The sequence below is a fragment of the Protopterus annectens genome, chromosome 4.part1 (assembly GCF_019279795.1).
Source record: "Protopterus annectens isolate FY-2018-M chromosome 4.part1, PAN1.0, whole genome shotgun sequence".
Lineage (NCBI taxonomy): Eukaryota > Metazoa > Chordata > Ceratodontiformes > Protopteridae > Protopterus > Protopterus annectens.
The window spans coordinates 791,517,795-791,543,753 of record NC_056734.1 but is presented as its reverse complement, the minus strand read 5'-3'; positions in this window follow the sequence as shown (position 1 = coordinate 791,543,753).

Here is a 25,959-nt window from a genome sequence, read left to right as displayed (position 1 = left end):
GAAGCAGTGCCAACAGTCCCATGGATGAGGATATGAGTGACGTTTCTGCTCTCTGGAGGCAATATGGAACTTGGATTTCACAACGTCCTCCCTCTCCAAGGTGTTCAACCCCCTCCTGTGTCACAGACCACCCCTGTCTGCTGTCTTGTCTGTCAGCAAATGCATCCTCACCTATCCAACATACCTCCCCCACACATACCTATGTCCCTTCTCCAACATTCCACTCTCATCCAAAAAAAAAAAAAAAATAGGCACCTGTCCCAAAAAAAATATATATATTGTCCCATACATAGCTCTCCATTTTGCAAACATGTCCACTGGATACACATAATTTGGTCCAATGTGTTTGACAATGCAGTTATGTTATCCTCACCCCTCTCTCTGGGGTTGAGAGTTCAAAGTCATATACAAATTCTGTCAAAGTGCACAGATGCTGCTGTACAAGAAATGGATAGCTATGCTTCTTTCCTACACCCTTCCTGCACATCCCTACCTGACTTTCACTATGTTTTTCTGCCTGCATGCTCTCCATTTCACCCCTTTCCTATCTCCCCATTTTTCTTTTCTTTATATTTTTTTAGCTCGTTGCTGCATGGCATGCCACATCATGCAGCTTCGCTCAGCTCAGGTAAAGACAGCTATATTGAGTATATACATTTTAAAGTTGTAATACACACTTAAAAAATAAACATTTGTCCCATATTTTAAACCCAAGACCATCACACCTGCAGACCACTGCATTAACCTGCCACGCCGCACAACTCTTACTTAAAACAGGTGGCTTAAAGAAAACATAGCAATTGCTAGTTACAGTCATTAAGCATGTTTCAGTGGAGCTGCTTACCATGCTGCTTTGCACAAACTTGATTACATGTAATTAAATTAAAAAGATTAAAATTGGGAGTGTACTTTGGACTCTGATGCAATAGTACACCACTAGAAAGCCAAAGACATAATAATGCATGTAAGTGAGGCCTTTGATAGCAGGTAAATGTGCCCTTCAGCAGCAACATGTAGAAAGACACCTGCTAAGGCATTAATGGCAAAATACATGTTCAGCTGGGACCCTGGTGCACACATACATCCCTGTAAAGACATGCACATACTTATGCATGCAGAAAATGTATGTCACAGCCTGTATGTGTGCACATACATCTTGCAAATACACTTGCTGCAGCAGTGACTCGATATCTCAGTCTGTTAATCATCTTGCAAAAGGTACAATTTACCACACACAGTCTTGGGTTCAAAACCAGTGGTAGGTAGAAGTACATTTATAGTATTGTGAAGGCAGCAATTAATGACAAAGTCATGCAGTCTTTATCCACACAATACATTTCAAGTGACATGTCTCTTTTCACTGATGCAGGTCACAAGTATTCAGGTAGGAACACACTTCATGTATCCCTATAGCAAAACTATATGTGCATAAAGTGTCATGTCTTGCATTAATATGCATTCACACAGAATGCCAATGCAGGTACTGCAAATGAGGGCCACTAATATCAGAGTGCACAACACAATCATTCCAAAGTCACTGTGCAGATTATCACATCTGCACAGCTAACATACACATTGGAAGTCCCTAGTTATAACAAGGCCTGCCCTCATACATGCTGCAAATTACTACCAGACTGTAACACATGACCTGGAAGTTGCCCAAATGCTGGACATATTCTTATATTTATACCCCATTTTACTCAAGGACACACTAAACATGTTGCATAGTACTCAGTTAGTGATACTGCTGACTAACATACTTACCATAAACACATGCCTTATTTGGAGAGGAAAGGGTAGGCTCACTCTGGATCTGCCTCTACAACAAGTCTGACACAGCTCTCATAGTCACTTCTACAAGTTGTTGTCCTCCAAAGTGCTCATAATCTCTACCTACGTCTACTACAAGCAGCAGCAGCTGCTGCCTATAGCACATACATCGCTATGGTAAGGTTTCTGCTATAGACCTACCCTCTGTGATAAGGTAGTCTCCTCACCCTAGTAATGTCCAGCATAACATATCAGAAAGGGGCCCTAATCTACATGAAGGCCTTATATATATTGTACAGTGGATGCATGTCCTTGGCTAATGGTAGTGCAAATCAGCAGTGTTAGCTGCAGTTAGAATTTCAGACCCAAAGAGTGGTTTAGAGGCAATCACCTGCTGATGAGAAGCATGTTTAAAAGGCAAGCAGCTAAGTGTGACGACAAGTCTGTATGAGACTTTCCTCAAACAGAGCATGCCTTTGTGAAAACATTACTATCACCACATATCAACAGAGGAATACTGCACTCTATCAGATATGTAACTGATTTCATGTACAATACAATGCAGATGGGTGAATTGACATATGAGGAATAAGGAATACAGCATTAAGCCTGTTGTAGACCTGTGATAATGACATGTCATTGATCTCCTGCTGTCTTACAACAACACTGGATGTACTATGCATTGTCTGTTGTCATTGTGGCACACTGATCTCATTGGATTGCCCCTTTATAGTGGTTGCAATAGCACACTGCTAATTGTGTGGCACTGTTCCTATGATGTATTATCGGGAGTTGCCCATACGGGACACATAAAAGTAGACCCGAGTGTTAGGTGCATGATCATACAGCAGTATCTGTCATGGCACACATGGGAATATCTAACTATTACTACTATCTCAGTTGTATCCACACACTTAGTATGTTTAAACCCTGTGGAGTATGACATGTGTGAGCAATCAGTGGTCAGTGCCAGCCATTTCGTCCTTGCTGTATCTCTACATAGTGTACTTCCACATATTTTATCCTGTAATGTGCTCCCCTTTTGTTGTCTTTCAGGAATCATTTATCATAGATGACATGTATCCTTCTCTGATACAGAAAATGAAATTATACCAGAAGGACTAAGGCAATATCATCACATCCTACTGTCCAGGGGGAGGCAAAATAGAGAACATCAGGCTGCATTGTGTGCAGGCCTTGTCTGTGACGTTAATAGCACAGGCCATCAGGGCAGGATATATGAGCAGTTTTGACACCATGAAATGGGCATTATCAATCCTACAAAATGAAGGGCAGCAGATATATCCATTGATTGTGCTGTCACCATTGGAGGGCCAGCAGCAGAACAACCACTCATGGCCACAGAGGAATTCCTGGTGAACCTAGGCACACATAAACAAACCAAAATGATGCAGTCACTAGTAACAGGAAGATGGTTAAGCCAACCTCTAAGAAGACGCTCTGTGCACAAAATCGCAAACAGTTTATTGTTTTAAACCAGAGTAAAAACAAGTTCGAACAACAGGTACTGTGAAACACTACACAGCGTTTTTCGTCCCACTAGATAGTGGAACTTCATCAGACAGCAACCAGTCGCATTACACTTAGTATTAATAGCCTTCTAAGTAATTAATTAATTATTGTCAATTAAGGTCACATTCACAAAGTAAAGATCCTTCACCAAGTCCTATATTAAACATTTCGTTAATGATAGTGAAAAACACTACATAAAATATTTGTGTATTTATTTATACTTTTCTAAAAATATGGTTATATAAAAAATCTGTTCATCATAGATAACAAATAACAAGCCTAGAATAGCAATAATAAATATTTACTGACCACTTAATTAATATATATTAAACTCAGTATACAGTAAAATTTAATTTAAAAACATACTTCAAAGCTGCAGCTTGACATGTAAACCTATTCCATCATAAATAAAAACTAATAAAAACTAATAATGCTAGCATAACCATAATAAGTGTTTCTGACCATTTAGTTAATATATACTATACTTAATATGATATAAATTTTAAAACATGTAAGTAAATCTGTCCATTATTTAAAAAGTGTTTATACAGTTATTTTCTTACCACACACAATGTTAATGAATAAATATTGTTTTTTAAACCTAAACAGCTCAAAAATGTATATGTATATATGGTAGAGCAAGCTTCCTAACATGTCCTACGGAAAATTTTATTATATTTACCCATGTTATAAAGGTGTTTCATTAAGTGATTGTTATTGTTACCTCAAGAGGTTCTTTAATTTTAAAATGCAGGCTATTGAACAAGCCTCGTTGATACCTGGCTCTCTGCATGCTGCAAGTCGCAATTGCCATGCTAGTTCTTTTTTCTCTAATTCTAGTTTTAAATAATTTTCATTAATAAATTTATTTGTTTCACTGTATTTGCCAGTACCGTCAATAGCCATAAATGTAAAACCATGCCCAGTATTAGTCTCACAGTGCCTAGCCAGTGCATTTGTGTCTTTTTTCTTTGCGATTTCATATACATGCTCGTAAATTCTGTCCCGAAGGCGCCTGTCTGTCTTTCCTACGTAAAATGACGGACACTGGTTACATTGTGCTAGGTAAACAACTCCCTTTGAAGTGCATGAAAAACATCCCCTTACATCATATCTGACTGACCTAACAGTAAAGAAATTAGCTGTATTAAGTTCCTTACAATACTTACAACCACCACATTTTCTTGTCCCTTTTTTGTCTTTCCCTTTTATGTCATCTGGTTTTGTTTCAAGCAGTCGTTTCAAATTTGTGCCCCTTCTATATGTAATAACTGGATTAAAGTTTAAGATGCTAGAGACATTTTTGTCTATTGATAAGTAGCTCCAGTACTTCCTCACTATTTTTCCAATAGACTGTGCTTCTGGACAGTACGTAAAAGTGAATGCTATTCTGAAGTCATTTTGATTATTGTTTTCTACTGTTGTAGTGTCTAGTTCTATGCTCCAATTAGTAGAAATGAATTGAATCAAGCATATAATAGAATAAGAATGTTCATCAGTGACTTGTTTACTGATGGTCTTATTACTTTAGAACAACACACATACTTGACCCTATTAGCCCCAAGAATCCCAAAGATTTTTGGGATTCCGAAGCTACATAAAAACATGGTCAATCCTCCTTTAAGGGCTTTAGTGGACACAAGACAGTCTATAACATATTCTTGTGCCAAATTTGTGGATAACTGTTTGAAGAAGTATGTTATTTTAGAAGACCATATTTTAAAAGACTCTTGGGCCTTCCTTCAACAATTACAGACAATAGAAATTGATGAAAACACAAATTTCTTAACAGTGGATATAACAAACTTATATTCTTGTATTCCTCATGATGTAGGGACTGAGTGGGTAATGGACTACATTAGGTCTAAGGGGGCGGACACTAATGAATGCTTATTGATCGAACAGTTACTGGATGTTATTTTGAAAAATAACTTTGTGTCTTTTGAGGACAGACTGTTTGTACAAAAAGTCGGAGTGGCTATGGGGTCACCAGTAGGGTCTAGTTTTGCAAACCTAGTGCTGGCTCACTGGGAGTCAAACTTGATTTTTAACAGCGAACAGTTCAAACAAATACATTTATATAAAGGGTTCCTTGACAATATTTTTATTTTATTTAAGGGGAACAAAAATGAAACAGAAAAATTTGTGGATTTTTTAAATACAACAACTTCATTTTTAGCTTTCACTCATAACTTCCAGGAAAACAACATCAGCTTTTTAGATGTTGACCTGGAGAAACACAAGGCATCATGTATATCAAAAATCTTTAGGAAAGTTACCTATTCAAATAACTTTCTTCACTTTACTAGTATGCATCCCCTTCACCAGAAGAAGGCAGTGGTTAAAGGCCAACTGGTGAGGGCGGCAAGAATGACAACACTAGAAAGTGACTTTGAAAAAGAATGTAACTTACTATACCAAATGTTTTTGAGGAGAGCATATCCTGAGTCATTTTTAAACAACATTTTCCAAGATAGAAGTCCACATGCAAGTGAAGTGAATGGCTGTAAAATATATCACTCTCAGTCTTCAAAGAATTGGTTCCTTGTTCCAAACCACGATAAGAACACCAACACGAACAATTCCAGTAAAAAAGATTTATTGTATGCTAGCACTGTCAGTAAGCGCTTTCACCTCCACGGCTTTATCAAACTACAAAGTGCATAGTCAGTAAAAACATTTAAATACAATGAAATCAAACCCAATAGGTTCAAATTAAAACAACTAGAAATGACATCATTAAATGAGGGCACACCTTTCCTAAGTTAACCCTTAGTGGTGAGCATATACTATGGTCTAAAAATCCTCTTCCTCTTAAGGACAGGTTTCACTTGCACCTTGTCATTAATGCCAGGGATTTTATCTGCCCTGAGCCTAATAATCCATTTAAGTTCACATTCTAAAAGGCAAGTATCTACATCCCTCCCTAATATTGGTCTTTAATTGTTGCAGTACACTAAATACAAACTCATGCTCAGCTCCCATTATTTTAATATGTTTCGCTAATGCATTACTGTCAGATCCAGTTCTGACTGCATATAAATGTTCACGATATCGTTCCTGAGCTGCCTACAGGTCTTCCCAACGTAGAACGCTGTACAGGAAAGCATACGGGCCAAATAAACTACATATGTACTAATACAACTTGTATCTGTGGTGAACACATACACTACTTTCGTTAATGGGTGTTGAAAGTCTTTCCTGTCATCTATAAAATGACACTGATTACAATTATTACAAGGGACCGTGTTACGTTGTTCCCTCACCATCATATTCCTAGTTAGTGGTCTATTACACAGCTTACTTTTCAAGTTCTGTTTATTCTTATATGTAAACCGTGGACCTTCTCCCATCAACTTACTCAGACTTTCATCTAAATTCAACACCTGCCAATGCTGTCTAACGATGTCTGTGATCTTGTTTACATCCCTGGTATAAAATAATGGAAACCTTAAGACATCCTGTGCTAACGGATGGCATAACCTAATATCCTCTTTTCTTGCTGGGAAGTAAGGTTTCGCTGAACCTTCTCTTATTGCATCCACTTCCATCATATGTTTCATTATATCCTTCGGATCATACCCCCTCTCAATTAACCTATTCTTAAGGCTTCATACTTCCAATTCATACCCTAGGGGGCTGGGGTTCAACCTAGATGCCCTCATGGACTGACCTCTCATGATATTAGCAAATACATAATTTGGGTGCATTGAACGTCTGTGTAAAAGGCTATTCCTAAAACAGGATTTCCTATATATAGACGTATTCAAAAGTCCACTTGGTAACCTAGTAATGTTTACATCTAAGAATGGAAGCTCATCTCTGGAATAGTTCAAAACGAACTTCAAATAACCACTAACCTCATTGATCTTATCAACAAACATTGTTAGAGATACCTCATCACCTTTCCATATAAAGAAAAGGTCGTCCACGAAACGTCTATAATATCCCACTTTCTCTACAAACAAATCCATCTTGAACAACACCTCTTCTTCCCATTCTGCCATTACTATATTGGCGTAGCTATTGGCACATGAAGTGCCCATAGCTACGCCATCTTTTTGCAGATACAACTCTTCACCAAAAGAAAGACATTGTTCTCCAATACTATCTCCAGAAATAAAGTTAGTATTTCTATAAATGTCTCTTCAAAATCACCATTCCTCCTTATATAGTTCTGACACCTAATAATCCCTTCAATATTAGGGATAACTGTGAAGAGGCTAACTACATCCAAAGTCACTAAGATATACTCCTCATGATCATGTAGCTCTCTTGTATATTCATATAGTTCTATCAAGAATTGTTTACTATCCTTCAAAACATACTTATTCTTCTCAACCAAAGGCCTCAGGAAATACTCCACTAGGATGGAAAAAGGTTCCGTAAACCATCCCTGTCCTGCCACTATCGGGCGCATGGGTGGATGGCTAATTGACTTATGTACCTTGGGGAGGCCTTTTATTTCAGGTATCTTAGGGTTCCTAACCTTCAAATAGTTAAACAACGAATCAGGGATCATCTTGCTCTGATATAAATCATCCAACACATCAAACACTTGGAATAGCTTCATACCAACCTCTTTCAGACTTATCTTAGTATAGAATCCCTCATCGTCCAACAAACTAGTCATACTACGTATATACTCCTCCTTATCTAGGACCACTACCGGTCCTCCCTTATCTGAGGGTCTAATGACAATGTTACTATCTTCCATTAAAGCATTCAGGGCCTTCCTTTGCATATAAGTAAGGTTATACTTAACATTTTTATTCATTCCCTTTTTCATATCATTGTAATACATGTGCAAATCATTCTCCCCCAACTTATAAAAGGTTTCTAACAATGGATGCAAAGGGGGCATATACAAGCTGTTGGGACGAAATCTATCTATCCCTTCCAGCCTCTCATTATTCCCTCCATAGTCCATTCTTAACTGTACTTTCCTTAAAAATAATTTAAGGTCTATTATCGAATCAGTTATGTCACTGTCTCTGGTTGGTATGAAACTCAAGCCTCTATCTAACACCTCTTCTTCATACCTAGTGAGATCACGCTTCGAGAGGTTAATTACTAGGGACCCCCTACCCTTTCCCACATCCTCTTGAGGGTAGGTCCTGTATGCTCCCCTCCTGAACCTTTCCTCTTGTTCCGTCCCCTGCTCTGTGACCTCTGTCTCCCTAATTGTCCATTGCTGGCTATTGGGAAAGGGGCTGGTGTGTTCGTACCACTCACAGATGCAGCGGGAAATACCTGTGGGAATGAATTACCTCCATTACTCATTACCTTCCTTCTAACCACGGGTACATCATCATTCCTCACTTGTTTCAATACTTCTGTTGACACCACATCATTGAACGAACTGGTACTACCATCAGACATATTAATGCCCCCAGGTACCACATTCAAAGTATCAGTATTATTAAAATTATTAATAATAACCTTATTGCTCAGTGTATTCCTATTATTAGAGTTCACTACATCAATCTCATTCAAGTGCAAATTAGCTGTACTGCGCATGCCCTCATTAATCTCAATAGGCACATTAACAACATTTTCATTTAAACATACATTATTAACATCCCTTACATTATTAGACCAATCCCTCCTACCCCTTGTATTACCATTAAAAGTATTCACACTGCTCCGTGCATCGGAGCGTGTATCACTCACACGAGGCCAAGTAAAGACTTGGCCACATTTAAAATCAGTAATATCTCTTAAAAGTTTACTGCGCTTTTGCTCAAGTAAGCGCTTCTCAAACAATTTCACATTGTCCAACAGCCTCTCAATACCGCTTGAAGCATTCAGTCCCTTATACTTCAGTAACACATTATTATACTGTTCATTCACTTTGAAACGCAGTTCTTGTTCTTCTTTCAAATGAAACTCATTCAAGAGTTTCATATAGTCAAAACTCAAGTTCAAGTTAAGTTGCTGCCACTTCTGTAGCAAAGAAGGATAAGTGTTACCTGAAGTTGGCATTTTGAATACGCGAAGTCCACGAGGAACTACGCGTTTCAAAATGCATGCTTCAAAGTGTTGACGTTGCAACTGTAGCTTTTTCAGCTTAACAAAGTCCAATTCCAATCGATTTAAAACTTCCCCAAGCTCCACTGCATTATCCAAGTCATTCGACCCATCCGAAAACGAATCTGGTTCATACGCCAGCAACAAATTCTCCTTCGAGTTCAGGCAATCTTCAAACTTGGATACACTCCGCTCTAACACTTCCGGTTCATCTGGCCTATAAGGTAACTCCAGCTCAATACTTGCTTCAGGTACAGCCATCTCCCTCTGGTGGTCAAACGATATAATAACAATAAAACAGCCAACACAAACCACCAAACAGATTAACTTCACTGCAACTTGAAATAAAAAGTCAAAAATAGAAGTCCACATGCAAGTGAAGTGAATGGCTGTAAAATATATCACTCTCAGTCTTCAAAGAATTGGTTCCTTGTTCCAAACCACGATAAGAACACCAACACAAACAATTCCAGTAAAAAAGATTTATTGTATGCTAGCACTGTCAGTAAGCACTTTCACCTCCACGGCTTTATCAAACTACAAAGTGCATAGTCAGTAAAAACATTTAAATACAATGAAATCAAACCCAATAGGTTCAAATTAAAACAACTAGAAATGACATCATTAAATGAGGGCACACCTTTCCTAAGTTAACCCTTAGTGGTGAGCATATACTATGGTCTAAAAGTCCTCTTCCTCTTAAGGGCAGGTTTCACTTGCACCTTGTCATTAATGCCAGGGATTTTATCTGCCCTGAGCCTAATAATCCATTTAAGTTCACATTCTAAAAGGCAAGTATCTACATCCCCTCCCCTAATATTGGTCTTTAATTGTTGCAGTACACTAAATACAAACTCATGCTCAGCTCCCATTATTTTAATATGTTTCGCTAATGCATTACTGTCAGATCCAGTTCTGACTGCATATAAATGTTCACGTATACGTTCCCTGAGCTGCCTACAGGTCTTCCCAACGTAGAACGCTGTACAGGAAACGCAACGGGCCAAATAAACTACATATGTACTAATACAACTTGTATCTGTGGTGAACACATACACTACTTTCGTTAATGGGTGTTGAAAGTCTTTCCTGTCATCTATAAAATGACACTGATTACAATTATTACAAGGGACCGTGTTACGTTGTTCCCTCACCATCATATTCCTAGTTGGTGGTCTATTACACAGCTTACTTTTCAAGTTCTGTTTATTCTTATATGTAAACCGTGGACCTTCTCCCACCAACTTACTCAGACTTTCATCTAAATTCAACACCTGCCAATGCTGTCTAACGATGTCTGTGATCTTGTTTACATCCCTGGTATAAAATAATGGAAACCTTAAGACATCCTGTGCTAACGGATGGCATAACCTAATATCCTCTTTTCTTGCTGAGAAGTAAGGTTTCGCTGAACCTTCTCTTATTGCATCCACTTCCATCATATGTTTCATTATATCCTTCGGATCATACCCCCTCTCAATTAACCTATTCTTAAGGCTTCGTACTTCCAATTCATACCCTAGGGGGCTGGGGTTCAACCTAGATGCCCTCATGGACTGACCTCTCATGATATTAGCAAATACATAATTTGGGTGCATTGAACGTCTGTGTAAAAGGCTATTCCTAAAACAGGATTACCTATATATAGACATATTCAAAAGTCCACTTGGTAACCTCAACATATGATGGAAGTGGATGCAATAAGAGAAGGTTCAGCGAAACCTTACTTCTCAGCAAGAAAAGAGGATATTAGGTTATGCCATCCGTTAGCACAGGATGTCTTAAGGTTTCCATTATTTTATACCAGGGATGTAAACAAGATCACAGACATCGTTAGACAGCATTGGCAGGTGTTGAATTTAGATGAAAGTCTGAGTAAGTTGGTGGGAGAAGGTCCACGGTTTACATATAAGAATAAACAGAACTTGAAAAGTAAGCTGTGTAATAGACCACTAACTAGGAATATGATGGTGAGGGAACAACGTAACACGGTCCCTTGTAATAATTGCAATCAGTGTCATTTTATAGATGACAGGAAAGACTTTCAACACCCATTAACGAAAGTAGTGTATGTGTTCACCACAGATACAAGTTGTATTAGTACATATGTAGTTTATTTGGCCCGTTGCGTTTCCTGTACAGCGTTCTACGTTGGGAAGACCTGTAGGCAGCTCAGGGAACATATACGTGAACATTTATATGCAGTCAGAACTGGATCTGACAGTAATGCATTAGCGAAACATATTAAAATAATGGGAGCTGAGCATGAGTTTGTATTTAGTGTACTGCAACAATTAAAGACCAATATTAGGGGAGGGGATGTAGATACTTGCCTTTTAGAATGTGAACTTAAATGGATTATTAGGCTCAGGGCAGATAAAATTCCTGGCATTAATGACAAGGTGCAAGTGAAACCTGCCCTTAAGAGGAAGAGGATTTTTAGACCATAGTATATGCTCACCACTAAGGGTTAACTTAGGAAAGGTGTGCCCTCATTTAATGATGTCATTTCTAGTTGTTTTAATTTGAACCTATTGGGTTTGATTTCATTGTATTTAAATGTTTTTACTAACTATGCACTTTGTAGTTTGGTAAAGCCGTGGAGGTGAAAGCGCTTACTGACAGTGCTAGCATACAATAAATCTTTTTTACTGGAATTGTTCGTGTTGGTGTTCTTATCGTGGTTTGGAACAAGGAACCAATTCTTTGAAGACTGAGAGTGATATATTTTACAGCCATTCACTTCACTTGCATGTGGACTTCTATTTTTGACTTTTTATTTCAAGTTGCAGTGAAGTTAATCTGTTTGGTGGTTTGTGTTGGCTGTTTTATTGTTATTATATCGTTTGACCACCAGAGGGAGATGGCTGTACCTGAAGCAAGTATTGAGCTGGAGTTACCTTATAGGCCAGATGAACCGGAAGTGTTAGAGCGGAGTGTATCCAGGTTTGAAGATTGCCTGAACTCGAAGGAGAATTTGTTGCTGGCGTATGAACCCGATTCGTTTTCGGATGGGTCGAATGACTTGGATAATGCAGTGGAGCTTGGGGAAGTTTTAAATCGATTGGAATTGGACTTTGTTAAGCTGAAAAAGCTACAGTTGCAACGTCAACACTTTGAAGCATGCATTTTGAAACGCGTAGTTCCTCGTGGACTTCGCGTATTCAAAATGCCAACTTCAGGTAACACTTATCCTTCTTTGCTACAGAAGTGGCAGCAACTTAACTTGAACTTGAGTTTTGACTATATGAAACTCTTGAATGAGTTTCATTTGAAAGAAGAACAAGAACTGCGTTTCAAAGTGAATGAACAGTATAATAATGTGTTACTGAAGTATAAGGGACTGAATGCTTCAAGCGGTATTGAGAGGCTGTTGGACAATGTGAAATTGTTTGAGAAGCGCTTACTTGAGCAAAAGCGCAGTAAACTTTTAAGAGATATTACTGATTTTAAATGTGGCCAAGTCTTTACTTGGCCTCGTGTGAGTGATACACGCTCCGATGCACGGAGCAGTGTGAATACTTTTAATGGTAATACAAGGGGTAGGAGGGATTGGTCTAATAATGTAAGGGATGTTAATAATGTATGTTTAAATGAAAATGTTGTTAATGTGCCTATTGAGATTAATGAGGGCATGCGCAGTACAGCTAACTTGCACTTGAATGAGATTGATGTAGTGAACTCTAATAATAGGAATACACTGAGCAATAAGGTTGTTATTAATAATCTTAATAATACTGATACTTTGAATGTGGTACCTGGGGGCATTAATATGTCTGATGGTAGTACCAGTTCGTTCAATGATGTGGTGTCAACAGAAGTATTGAAACAAGTGAGGAATGATGATGTACCCGTGGTTAGAAGGAAGGTAATGAGTAATGGAGGTAATTCATTCCCACAGGTATTTCCCGCTGCATCTGTGAGTGGTACGAACACACCAGCCCCTTTCCCAATAGCCAGCAATGGACAATTAGGGAGACGGAGGTCACAGAGCAGGGGACGGAACAAGAGGAAAGGTTCAGGAGGGGAGCATACAGGACCTACCCTCAAGAGGATGTGGGAAAGGGTAGGGGGTCCCTAGTAATTAACCTCTCGAAGCGTGATCTCACTAGGTATGAAGAAGAGGTGTTAGATAGAGGCTTGAGTTTCATACCAACCAGAGACAGTGACATAACTGATTCGATAATAGACCTTAAATTATTTTTAAGGAAAGTACAGTTAAGAATGGACTATGGAGGGAATAATGAGAGGCTGGAAGGGATAGATAGATTTCGTCCCAACAGCTTGTATATACCCCCTTTGCATCCATTGTTAGAAACCTTTTATAAGTTGGTGGAGAATGATTTGCACATGTATTACAATGATATGAAAAAGGGAATGAATAAAAATGTTAAGTATAACCTTACTTATATGCAAATGCAAAAGAAGGCCCTGAATGCTTTAATGGAAGATAGTAACATTGTCATTAGACCCTCAGATAAGGGAGGACCGGTAGTGGTCCTAGATAAGGAGGAGTATATACGTAGTATGACTAGTTTGTTGGACGATGAGGGATTCTATACTAAGATAAGTCTGAAAGAGGTTGGTATGAAGCTATTCCAAGTGTTTGATGTGTTGGATGATTTATATCAGAGTAAGATGATCCCAGATTCGTTGTTTAACTATTTGAAGGTTAGGAACCCTAAGATACCTGAAATAAAAGGCCTCCCCAAGGTACATAAGTCAATTAGCCATCCACCCATGCGCCCGATAGTGGCAGGACAGGGATGGTTTACGGAACCTTTTTCCATCCTAGTGGAGTATTTCCTGAGGCCTTTGGTTGAGAAGAATAAGTATGTTTTGAAGGATAGTAAACAATTCTTGATAGAACTATATGAATATACAAGAGAGCTACATGATCATGAGGAGTATATCTTAGTGACTTTGGATGTAGTTAGCCTCTTCACAGTTATCCCTAATATTGAAGGGATTATTAGGTGTCAGAACTATATAAGGAGGAATGGTGATTTTGAAGAGACATTTATAGAAATACTAACTTTATTTCTGGAGATAGTATTGGAGAACAATGTCTTTCTTTTGGTGAAGAGTTGTATCTGCAAAAGATGTAGCTATGGGCACTTCATGTGCCAATAGCTACGCCAATATAGTAATGGCAGAATGGGAAGAAGAGGTGTTGTTCAAGATGGATTTGTTTGTAGAGAAAGTGGGGTATTATAGACGTTTCGTGGACGACCTTTTCTTTATATGGAAAGGTGATGAGGTATCTCTAACAATGTTTGTTGATAAGATCAATGAGGTTAGTGGTTATTTGAAGTTCGTTTTGAACTATTCCAGAGATGAGCTTCCATTCTTAGATGTAAACATTACTAGGTTACCAAGTGGACTTTTGAATACGTCTATATATAGGAAATCCTGTTTTAGGAATAGCCTTTTACACAGATGTTCAATGCACCCTAATTATGTATTTGCTAATATCATGAGAGGTCAGTCCATGAGGGCATCTAGGTTGAACCCCAGCCCCCTAGGGTATGAATTGGAAGTACGAAGCCTTAAGAATAGGTTAATTGAGAGGGGGTATGATCCGAAGGATATAATGAAACATATGATGGATGTGGATGCAATAAGAGAAGGTTCAGCGAAACCTTACTCCTCAGCAAGAAAAGAGGATATTAGGTTATGCCATCCGTTAGCACAGGATGTCTTAAGGTTTCCATTATTTTATACCAGGGATGTAAACAAGATCACAGACATCGTTAGACAGCATTGGCAGGTGTTGAATTTAGATGAAAGTCTGAGTAAGTTGGTGGGAGAAGGTCCACGGTTTACATATAAGAATAAACAGAACTTGAAAAGTAAGCTGTGTAATAGACCACTAACTAGGAATATGATGGTGAGGAACAACGTAACACGGTCCCTTGTAATAATTGTAATCAGTGTCATTTTATAGATGACAGGAAAGACTTTCAACACCCATTAACGAAAGTAGTGTATGTGTTCACCACAGATACAAGTTGTATTAGTACATATGTAGTTTATTTGGCCCGTTGCTTCCTGTACAGCGTTCTACGTTGGGAAGACCTGTAGGCAGCTCAGGGAACGTATACGTGAACATTTATATGCAGTCAGAACTGGATCTGACAGTAATGCATTAGCGAAACATATTAAAATAATGGGAGCTGAGCATGAGTTTGTATTTAGTGTACTGCAACAATTAAAGACCAATATTAGGGGAGGGGATGTAGATACTTGCCTTTTAGAATGTGAACTTAAATGGATTATTAGGCTCAGGGCAGATAAAATCCCTGGCATTAATGACAAGGTGCAAGTGAAACCTGCCCTTAAGAGGAAGAGGATTTTTAGACCATAGTATATGCTCACCACTAAGGGTTAACTTAGGAAAGGTGTGCCCTCATTTAATGATGTCATTTCTAGTTGTTTTAATTTGAACCTATTGGGTTTGATTTCATTGTATTTAAATGTTTTTACTGACTATGCACTTTGTAGTTTGATAAAGCCGTGGAGGTGAAAGCGCTTACTGACAGTGCTAGCATACAATAAATCTTTTTTACTGGAATTGTTCGTGTTGGTGTTCTTATCGTGGTTTGGAACAAGGAACCAATTCTTTGAAGACTGAGAGTGATATATTTTACAGCCATTCACTTCACTTGCATGTGGACTTTTATTTTTGACTTTTTATTTCAAGTTGCAGTGAAGTTAATCTGTTTGGTGGTTTGTGTTGGCTGTTTTAACATTTTCCAAGAAGTTAAAGAAAAAAGGAGAGAAGGTATATATGTGCCCCTATTGACCTGCCAGAAAAATACTTTGGATAGTAGGGCAAACACGAATATAGGAACTGTTAATGGCAGAGTACAGATCAATATAAATGTTAGACAAGAACTAGACACTACAACAGTAGAAAACAATAATCAAAACGACTTCAGAATAGCATTCACTTTTATGTACTGTCCAGAAGCACAGTCTATTGGAAAAATAGTGAGGAAGTACTGGAGCTACTTATCAATAGACAAAAATGTCTCTAGCATCTTAAACTTTAATCCAGTTATTACATATAGAAGGGGCACAAATTTGAAACGACTGCTTGAAACAAAACCAGATGACATAAAAGGGAAAGACAAAAGAGGGACAAGAAAATGTGGTGGTTGTAAGTATTGTAAGGAACTTAATACAGCTAATTTCTTTACTGTTAGGTCAGTCAGATATGATGTAAGGGGATGTTTTTCATGCACTTCAAAGGGAGTTGTTTACCTAGCACAATGTAACCAGTGTCCGTCATTTTACGTAGGAAAGACGGACAGGCGCCTTCGGGACAGAATTTACGAGCATGTATACGCAATCGCAAAGAAAGAAGACACGAATGCACTGGCTAGGCACTGTGAGACTAATACTGGGCATGGTTTTACATTTATGGCTATTGACGGTACTGGCAAATACAGTGAAACAAATAAATTTATTAATGAAAATTATTTAAAACTAGAATTAGAGAAAAAAGAACTAGCATGGTAATTGCGATTTGCAGCATGCAGAGAGCCAGGTATCAACGAGGCTTGTTCAATAGCCTGCATTTTAAAATTAAAGAACCTCTTGAGGTAACAATAACAATCACTTAATGAAACACCTTTATAACATGGGTAAATATAATAAAATTTTCCGTAGGACATGTTAGGAAGCTTGCTCTACCATATATACATATACATTTTTGAGCTGTTTAGGTTTAAAAAACAATATTTATTCATTAACATTGTTTGTGGTAAGAAAATAACTGTATAAACACTTTTTAAATAATGGACAGATTTACTTACATGTTTTAAAATTTATATCATATTAAGTATAGTATATATTAACTAAATGGTCAGAAACACTTATTATGGTTATGCTAGCATTATTAGTTTTTGTTAGTTTTTATTTATGATGGAATAGGTTTACATGTCAAGCTGCAGCTTTGAAGTATGTTTTTTAAATTAAATTTTACTGTATACTGAGTTTAATATATATTAATTAAGTGGTCAGTAAATATTTATTATTGCTATTCTAGGCTTGTTATTTGTTATCTATGATGAACAGAGTTTTTATATAACCATATTTTTAGAAAAGTATAAATAAATACACAAATATTTTATGTAGTGTTTTTCACTATCATTAACGAAATGTTTAATATAGGACTTGGTGAAGGATCTTTACTTTGTGAATGTGACCTTAATTGATGATAATTAATTAATTACTTAGAAGGCTATTAATACTAAGTGTAATGCGACTGGTTGCTGTCTGATGAAGTTCCACTATCTAGTGGGACGAAAAACGCTGTGTAGTGTTTCACAGTACCTGTTGTTCGAACTTGTTTTTACTCTGGTTTAAAACAATAAACTGTTTGCGATTTTGTGCACAGAGCGTCTTCTTAGAGGTTGGCTTAACCATCTTCCTGTAACCTAGGCACACATGACAGCTCTCAGGCATCCATCACAACATACATCCTGCAGGTGAGTGCCGCAAATTCCACAGCAGAGGAGTGTGCAGGTAGGTTTACTGTGATCAGCATTGTAATACTGTAGCAGTCAGTGTGTCAGGCTGTACATACATTTATGTGGGTGTCAGGTCTTCGTTCCTTGGGGTTTGGTTTACCTCAGTTGCACTCTCATACTCAGAATGCGACCAATACAATAAGTAATGCAGCAGGTACCGTAGATGAGAGATAAATGGATGTATTACCTTGTTGTGCTGCAACATGCATTGGTACTAACATTACCTCACCCTCAACTTTTTACAGGTCCATCAGGTATTAGCCAAGGCCATTTTCCTGCTCCTGGTAAGCATGACACTGTTTTGTTAAGGAACATTTTTATTCTATTAAAGTTAAGGGCCAGAATAATGCCCTATTTAAACACAATGTTGTATGTAAACAGGGTAGAATGTTTCTGTTTTCCATTCTGGAACAAGCAAATAAGGATCATAGAGTGGGTAATCACAGGAGTGTAGCTGAACAAATAGAAGCACGTTGGCAGTGACAGTTAAGAAAAGATAAGCATCCTAGTTTAAATGAGGCATTTACTCTAAAACTTTTAAAAACTGAAAGGTTGAAAGGACATTAAATTAGGTAGTGAAACGTGTATATTGTTAAGATAGATGTACTGGATTTTTATGTATTATTTTATCAAGTATAGTGTCATATTGCTTAATTAAAATGTACATTTTACTGGTCATGTTTTACTTGATTTACTTGAAGTGATTATTATAAAGGTCTTGAGCTGAAAGTATATTTTGTTCTGAGAAAGTCTATTTCAGACGAAAGTGGAGAGGAAAAAATTTGACCGCTAAGCCAGTTGCAGGTCTTTGTTATTATGAGTATTGGTGGATTTTTCCTACACAGTAGTGCAGGTATTCATGTACCACTTTTTTCTTTCTTATCACAGGTGACTGAGCGGGGTTGTTCTCTGTCCCCTACGTTCTCTTCAGACTATTATGATGCTGGTGGCCATAGTGAGGCACAAGTGGGCGTGTTGGGGTCAGAATCTGTCCAGAAGTAGACATCCCACGTCTGCCTTCATTGACACCACACACAGTCAGTATGCCCACACATACCCAGTACCCAGAGGCCACAGATATTGGACAGTCAGAGGGTGGGGACATATATACTTAGCGTTAAGGATACAGTACAGTTTGACATCCTTGACTGCCTCCACCACATTGGGAACACCTGGATCAGTTGATTGATGCATTGGATAGAAGGTGGGGTGAGACAGTGTCTGTCTTGGACTGCACATTGTGCTGGAATGTGTGGTTAGAGTTGAGCATCGGACTTGTGGACATAGGTCATCAACCCCATCTGCTGAGGTTCCACATGCTCACACACAATCATGCTCCCATAGTGGCAGTACATCTAGCACTACAGAGGGAAAGTGTGCTGTCCACACCACGATGTGGCAGGCCATGGGCTTGTGGTCCTAGGCGTTCCCATGGGGGACATGGTCCCAGCAGACAGCAGTCACTGTCAGGTACTAACACCGCATCTGACCTTGGGCATGGAGGTGCCAGTGCAATTCCTGGAAGAGCCAGTTCCCGTTTTTGGGCCAGCTATGATGAACTGTCAACTCTGCAAAAAACACAATCCACAAAACCACGGAGAATGAGAAGTCCAACCCAAAGTTTTTTTTTTTTTTTTTGTAAAACCAGCTTTAATCCTTAAAAGTATAAGTGCTTTCATTTTTGTACACCAAAAATGAAAGCACTTATACTTTTAAGGATTAAAGCTGGTTTTACAAAAATAGACTGTGGATTGTGTTTTTTTGCTGGTTTGTTTGGTGGGTCAGCCATTTTAAACAAAACTGCCAACTCTACCACATAAGGTCCAAAGCTGTCCAACATGCACACATGTAGGGCTAGCACTGAGCTTGACTGTGTACCTGCATATACTCACACATCACTGTCAAATGCAGGTCACCTACAGACACACATGACACAATTCCATGGTCCATTTTACCTAATTATTTTCCTGACTCACACACATTTTTCAACCATTTGGGTCAGCCTAGACCTCCTGCACCCCCACACAACACCCTGTGCAAGTGATGATACCTGTGCCACATCCCTGTCATCCTCACCATTGATGCAGGGAAATGAAGCTATGTGTCTGATGCACAGGGTGACTGTATTAGTTAACATGTATTTGTGTAATGCAGTGCTGTTTTGCCATGCCACTTATAGTGGTTAATGACAGATACTGTATGCTGGCATTTGTGACAAGTACACCACATATGTTTGTGTACCTAATGTTGTATGATGTAATGGCTGTGTAGTTACATGATGACAGATATGTCATGTACCTGTTTCTGTTCCTATTTCAGGGGTCAGTTGGGATACTCTATGGATACACAGCGAAAATGAAGCAGCACAGGATGGCATGTCAGCACAGTGGAAATATTTCTTCAGCAAGGTACAGCACTATAAGTGCATGGTTCCATAGCTTCATATGTGTATAACAGGTTAACAAGGACAATGGTGGCATTCAGTGTACTCATGCATCCCTAATCTTTGAGTTGATAAGTGCCACCAGGGTTTTAGGAACTCATACATCTACAAGCTGTGGTGATAGAGATCACCCATCTATAAATATCCTGTGTCCAGTACAGACAGTTTCCCATCACCAGTTATGATCATCATGCTCTGCATCCCATTGCGTAACCTGGACATGTTGTGTCTCACAGCAGATGTGTACTTTACATGCATAGGGGGGCCTGTTTATGTAGGGTGTACTGTCTATGTTACATACCTGTCTCTTCAGCATGTACTGTGTATGCCACAGTGATGTTGTATGTGTGTAGAACAGGTAAGACATGTGTTAGTCCTGTCATGGATACGAGGGGGTACACAGTGGGATCCAACACCTCCCTGTATGGAGCCATACACATCCCATCCAAAGCATGTAGGAGATAGATTACACATGTATAGTCATGGCACAGACTAGAACATTTTATCTACACTGTCTACTGGTATTCCATGGAACCTGTGTGGCTGCTACAGTTGTACGATATGTCTGTTTAGTGACATAACAAGGGTTCCATTGGACATGTTGATAGATGTGATGACTGCCACAGTCAGTATAGTAGTGACAGTCTGGGATTTACAGTCCAAACCTGTTGGTATAGGTTGTACAACAGTGAATGCATCCCCACATGCTACCGACTAATGAAAGTCAAAGGCTACATTACTCTCTGTGTCCATAACTCCACATGTAATGACTCAACTGTGTGTGGTGTGTGGACACTAAAATATTTCCAGTGGATAATTTCCCACAGGTTAGTATTGTGCAGTTTTTGGCATTTAGTCTTTCTCAGTGGCTCAGAGAACAACTGACTGTGTGTTAGGCCATCCTAGATAACTGTTGGTTCTATGTAGGATTCTGTGACAGCTCCTAATATCCAGTCACCTACTAATGTAGTCAGTCAGAGGTCACTGACAGTGACTGTGACTGCATAGAGGGAATAGGTAGATGGGGTACACCAGTAATGGAGGATGGTGAGCTCCACTAGTGACTGGCATCATTGCACCATAGGTCTCCCAATCATACCTCTCAACCTGGAAACATCAAAAATCTAGACAAAGGACCATGAAAAATAGGTACAGATCTGTATACTGATTAACATAAAATTTGCATACACCATTATGTAACCCCACCCACTCCACTGGAATTGTGGGATACCTCTTTTAAATGCAAACTGAAGAACAGACAACCAAAATATGCCCCCCAGACCCTGTAGTAAATGGTAACCATTTTTTTTTAAATGTGTAGCTGTGACGTTCATTTGGAAGGGAAAAGGTGATGAGCCTTAGGATTTTGTTTTTGGTGACTTGCAGTATGTGGGTTTTGTAATAAAAGTAGGGTATTTACTAGTAGGTAATACTCTAATCTTAGCAAAAGAATATTATAGTTTGCTAGGCCTCAGCAACTACCGCTTCCCTAGAACAGGCTTCCCAACCATGTGAATCAGAGTTCTTCCCTAAAATAATTCAAGTGTAACTTGGACCACTGGATAGGGAATTAGAAATTTACCCCTGGTCTGGCACTTATTTCCATAATGGACAGAGTTAGCCTATAAATGCTTTACCATCCAAGCCCTGGCCTACATATACCCCTTAGAATAATTTTAAGGTTTCAAAATTTGCCAGATATATCTAGGATGAATGGCTGTGCTTAAAATTGCTCCTGTGGCAGTTAGCCTAGAAACACTTAGGAACCTATGGACTACCTTAATGCCACACATATGGCAATTTAACCTCTTTAATAACTATACAAAATAATGTCACTACTGCATTAAACATTGCCTATTACCACACTGGTTAAAATACATGTACTTCTCCAAATGCATTTTGTCGCAACTACAGTGAACATAACCCCATGCTTCTACATTTAGCATTAGCAGTAATCACATTAACTTGCTCAGTAAAGATTTAGCTTGCTTTATGCCTACCTAAACATATTGCATAATCCAACAAAATAACCCACTTCTTACTCAAGCTTGTTTTATTAATAAGAATGCTTTATATGGACACTATCTTGTACTTTACTTTAGCTTGCAATGATACTACTCATATTTTACAGAACCTAATAATGCTTCTCAAAGAAATAGCAACAAATGCTGTAAGGTCAAATCAAAGTCATATAACATCCAAAAAACATATCTGATGTGCTTTTATTCACAGGACTCTGACCGGTGGTCAAACTAAGGAACACTGATCGTAAAAATAACATGTATATCCTAATCCAAAAATCACACATTCTGAATCCTGGGAAAACAATATAATATGATAAACTTCAGCACTACTGTATGTGAACATTGTCTTTACAGTGAGAGGACAGGACAAAACTGATAATAGTGAACGGGTGAATGTGCGTGTGTGTGGGGGTGGGAGTTGGTTGTCTATTACTTAAAGGGTACAAATATATCTTGTTTGTCTACTCCCAGTGAAGATAAACTAAGATTTAGCTGTACTCACCATGGCAGTGGCTTTCTTAGCAGCAGGAATGATGGCAAGAAGTGGCACTGACGTTGCTACCACACATACACTGAACAGCTGGCAGACACTCAACCTCAGAAGCACCCATCTCTGCCAAAACCAACAAACTTCTGCACAAGGATAGGCGACAAAAGGAAACGGAAACACTGGCTGTGCACCAGCGTGAAGCAGGGACACCAGAATTCAGAAAACCATCCTACTTTTAAATACAGTCTTGCCAAAGGCAGCTTTACAGGCATAGTCATAACTGCTAGCAAGCTAAACATTCTGTGACTCACTGTTGTAAAGTCACTAGTATTTCCATTAAAATAAGTAATACTGTACATCGAGAAATGCACTACATTCATTCATACACCTCACCTACTTGTTCCCCTGATTTGCACACAGGGCCAGGAGATAGCAATTTTTTGTTTTTATTGGACAATGTTTATGTCTTTTTTTATGGGGTGGTATTAAAAACATTGTCTTTCGATGTTTGTCATAGCTGTAATATATGATGAGACATGCGCGTTGTCAGGGTATTTTTGTACTCATTTCTTGTATTTTTATTGAGCATCATCTGTTTACAGAAAGGGGGGGCTAGCACTAGTAAGATACCCATTATGTTTTCCATCCTTTTCATTGCTGCAGGGGACTCGGGTTCCCCCCTCCATTGACACAATAATATGTGTCTACAGCAGGTGTAACTCTCAAGGTGCAAGCTGGATTTAAGGATGCATTGTGTTTCTGTACCCACAAGAAGTTAAAGTAAATGAGAGTTGTTTGGACTTGGAGTTTTATAGTAAACCTTCAAACACAATGAGTCCTATACCAAACCAACAAAACAAACACGACAGTCCGGTAAGCAAACTCCACCTGAAGAGAATAGTGATACAATACCACTCGCAACAGCTCACAATAAGGCTCCAATGCTCAAAATTACAAAACAGCAGTTTATTTTCTTAAACGCCACAAAGTTATACACACGTTTTCGTCAAGCATATGACTTCATCAGACAAACACTTGGTAAATCACACAGGTTTAAATACTTAAATCATTACACACTTGACTCACTGTTAAGTTAATTAGTCACATTTAAAGCCACACAATTAATATCGTAAAATCCTATTCATTTTCATATGTACTAAAAATTTTAAAATGAAACAAATGTTAAAACCCAAACATATTAAAACCAATAAAGGCAATAGTGTTGTACATATATTCATATTCATATATCTTAAATTTTACAAAATACTTTCTATTATGTACCAAAAACTCTCCTGATGTATTTCAAATTAATGTTTCAAATCCTGTCAGATTTGAGCTTTAAATATGGAATAATGGACACAGAATCATTAAGCCCAGGAAATCTGTTAGATTCTAACAAGATTTGCCAGTATGTTTCCCTATGGGATAATAATACCTCCCAGGGTCCACCCCTGGCTTCTTTAGAAACAGAATCCAATACAAAAAAAGAAAACGTCCCTCCAGAACATGTAGTAAGGTGCTTATAAAGTGCATTATTAGTGTCACATTTTTGTATATCATAAAGGTGCTCATACACCCTTCTACAGAGTTGCCTTTTGGTCTTCCCTACATAAAATGCCTGACATGACTGGCACACCGCCAAATAGACAACCCCGTAGGAAAGACAGTTGTAAAATTTTTTGGAAATAATCTTCCTACTTCTACTTTCCAAATACACAAATTCTTGATTGAAAATGTGTTTGCACTGTGAACACCGTCCACACTTGTAAGTCCCTCTACGGGAATTTTCTTGCTGAAGTATTTTAGTATCCTGCTCCAGAATTCTCTTGATGTTAAAACCTTTTCTGTATACAGTTTTAAAGGTAATATTCTTAAATCCACTAAGATCTGTTAATTCCTGGAAAGATTTAAATTCCCTATCTACAATCCTACTTATGTTACCAATGTTACCACTGTATTCAGTGATAAACAATAACTGGTTGCTGTGGAAGTCCAGTTTGTTGTTACCCTGCCCGGTTTGTAAATGGCCTTGCCCCAAAATGGGCATAAATCTAGTAGATCTCCCTATCAAGACTTCTTCCTTCACAGAATTTATCATGTAAGCGGGGTACCCCCTCTCCAAAAACATTTTAAACAACTTGTCACACTCAGTGTAAAATTGCGGGTCCTGAGATGTCATGCGTGAGGCCCTGACAAACTGTCCCTTAACAATACCTCTCTTTTGGAACCCTGGGTGTGAACTAGAAAAATGTAAGTAACTATTTGAAAAAGTCGGCTTCCTATAAACTGTGGAAGTAAACCCTGATGTATCTTTGGTTAATGTAACATCCAAATAGTTGACATATTCCACAGATATCTCATATGTAAACTTTAGGAAAGTGGTGGTACCCCTAATATACATAATAAACTCATCAATGGTCTCAACTGGGCCCACCCAAAAAATACAGATGTCATCCAAAAACCTGGAATAATGAATCCAATTCTTTTCATAACCACTTTTATGAATAAATTTCTTCTCCCAAACGGCCATTATGACATCTGCATAAGTTGGTGCACAATTGGCCCCCATCGATACCCCAGTAATCTGTTGAAAATATTCACACCCATAAAAAATATAGTTGTTTTTTAATTCCAACTCCAACAGCCCAATAATCATACTCACATCATTATGAGTAATCCCAGCACAATCCCACAATGCCTCCTCTAACCATTCCAATCCTATGTCCGTGGGAATTACTAAAAATAAATCAACCACGTCTATGGTTAAGAACGTGAGATTTAGCCTACACAGGTCGTTGGTAATTCTCCGCAAAAATTCCCAGGAATCTTTAAGGAGGTGGGATTCCTTCCCCCAAACCTGCTTAAGCTTCCAGTCCAGGAATTTTGAAATGGGATGGGTCTTAGAACCCTGTGCAGCCACAATTGGCCGAAGAGGTGGATCCTCCACACATTTGTGGATTTTAGGCACACCAAAAATGGTGGGCACTTTAGGATGATTATTTTCTAAAAATGAAAAAATATCAAATTCAATAATCTCCTGGTCTAACATGTCCTTTATGGTCAGATCTATTTTTTTGTAGGACAAATGTATTTCATGAATGGAGGTTAAAGTGTATTTGTCAGTATCATACA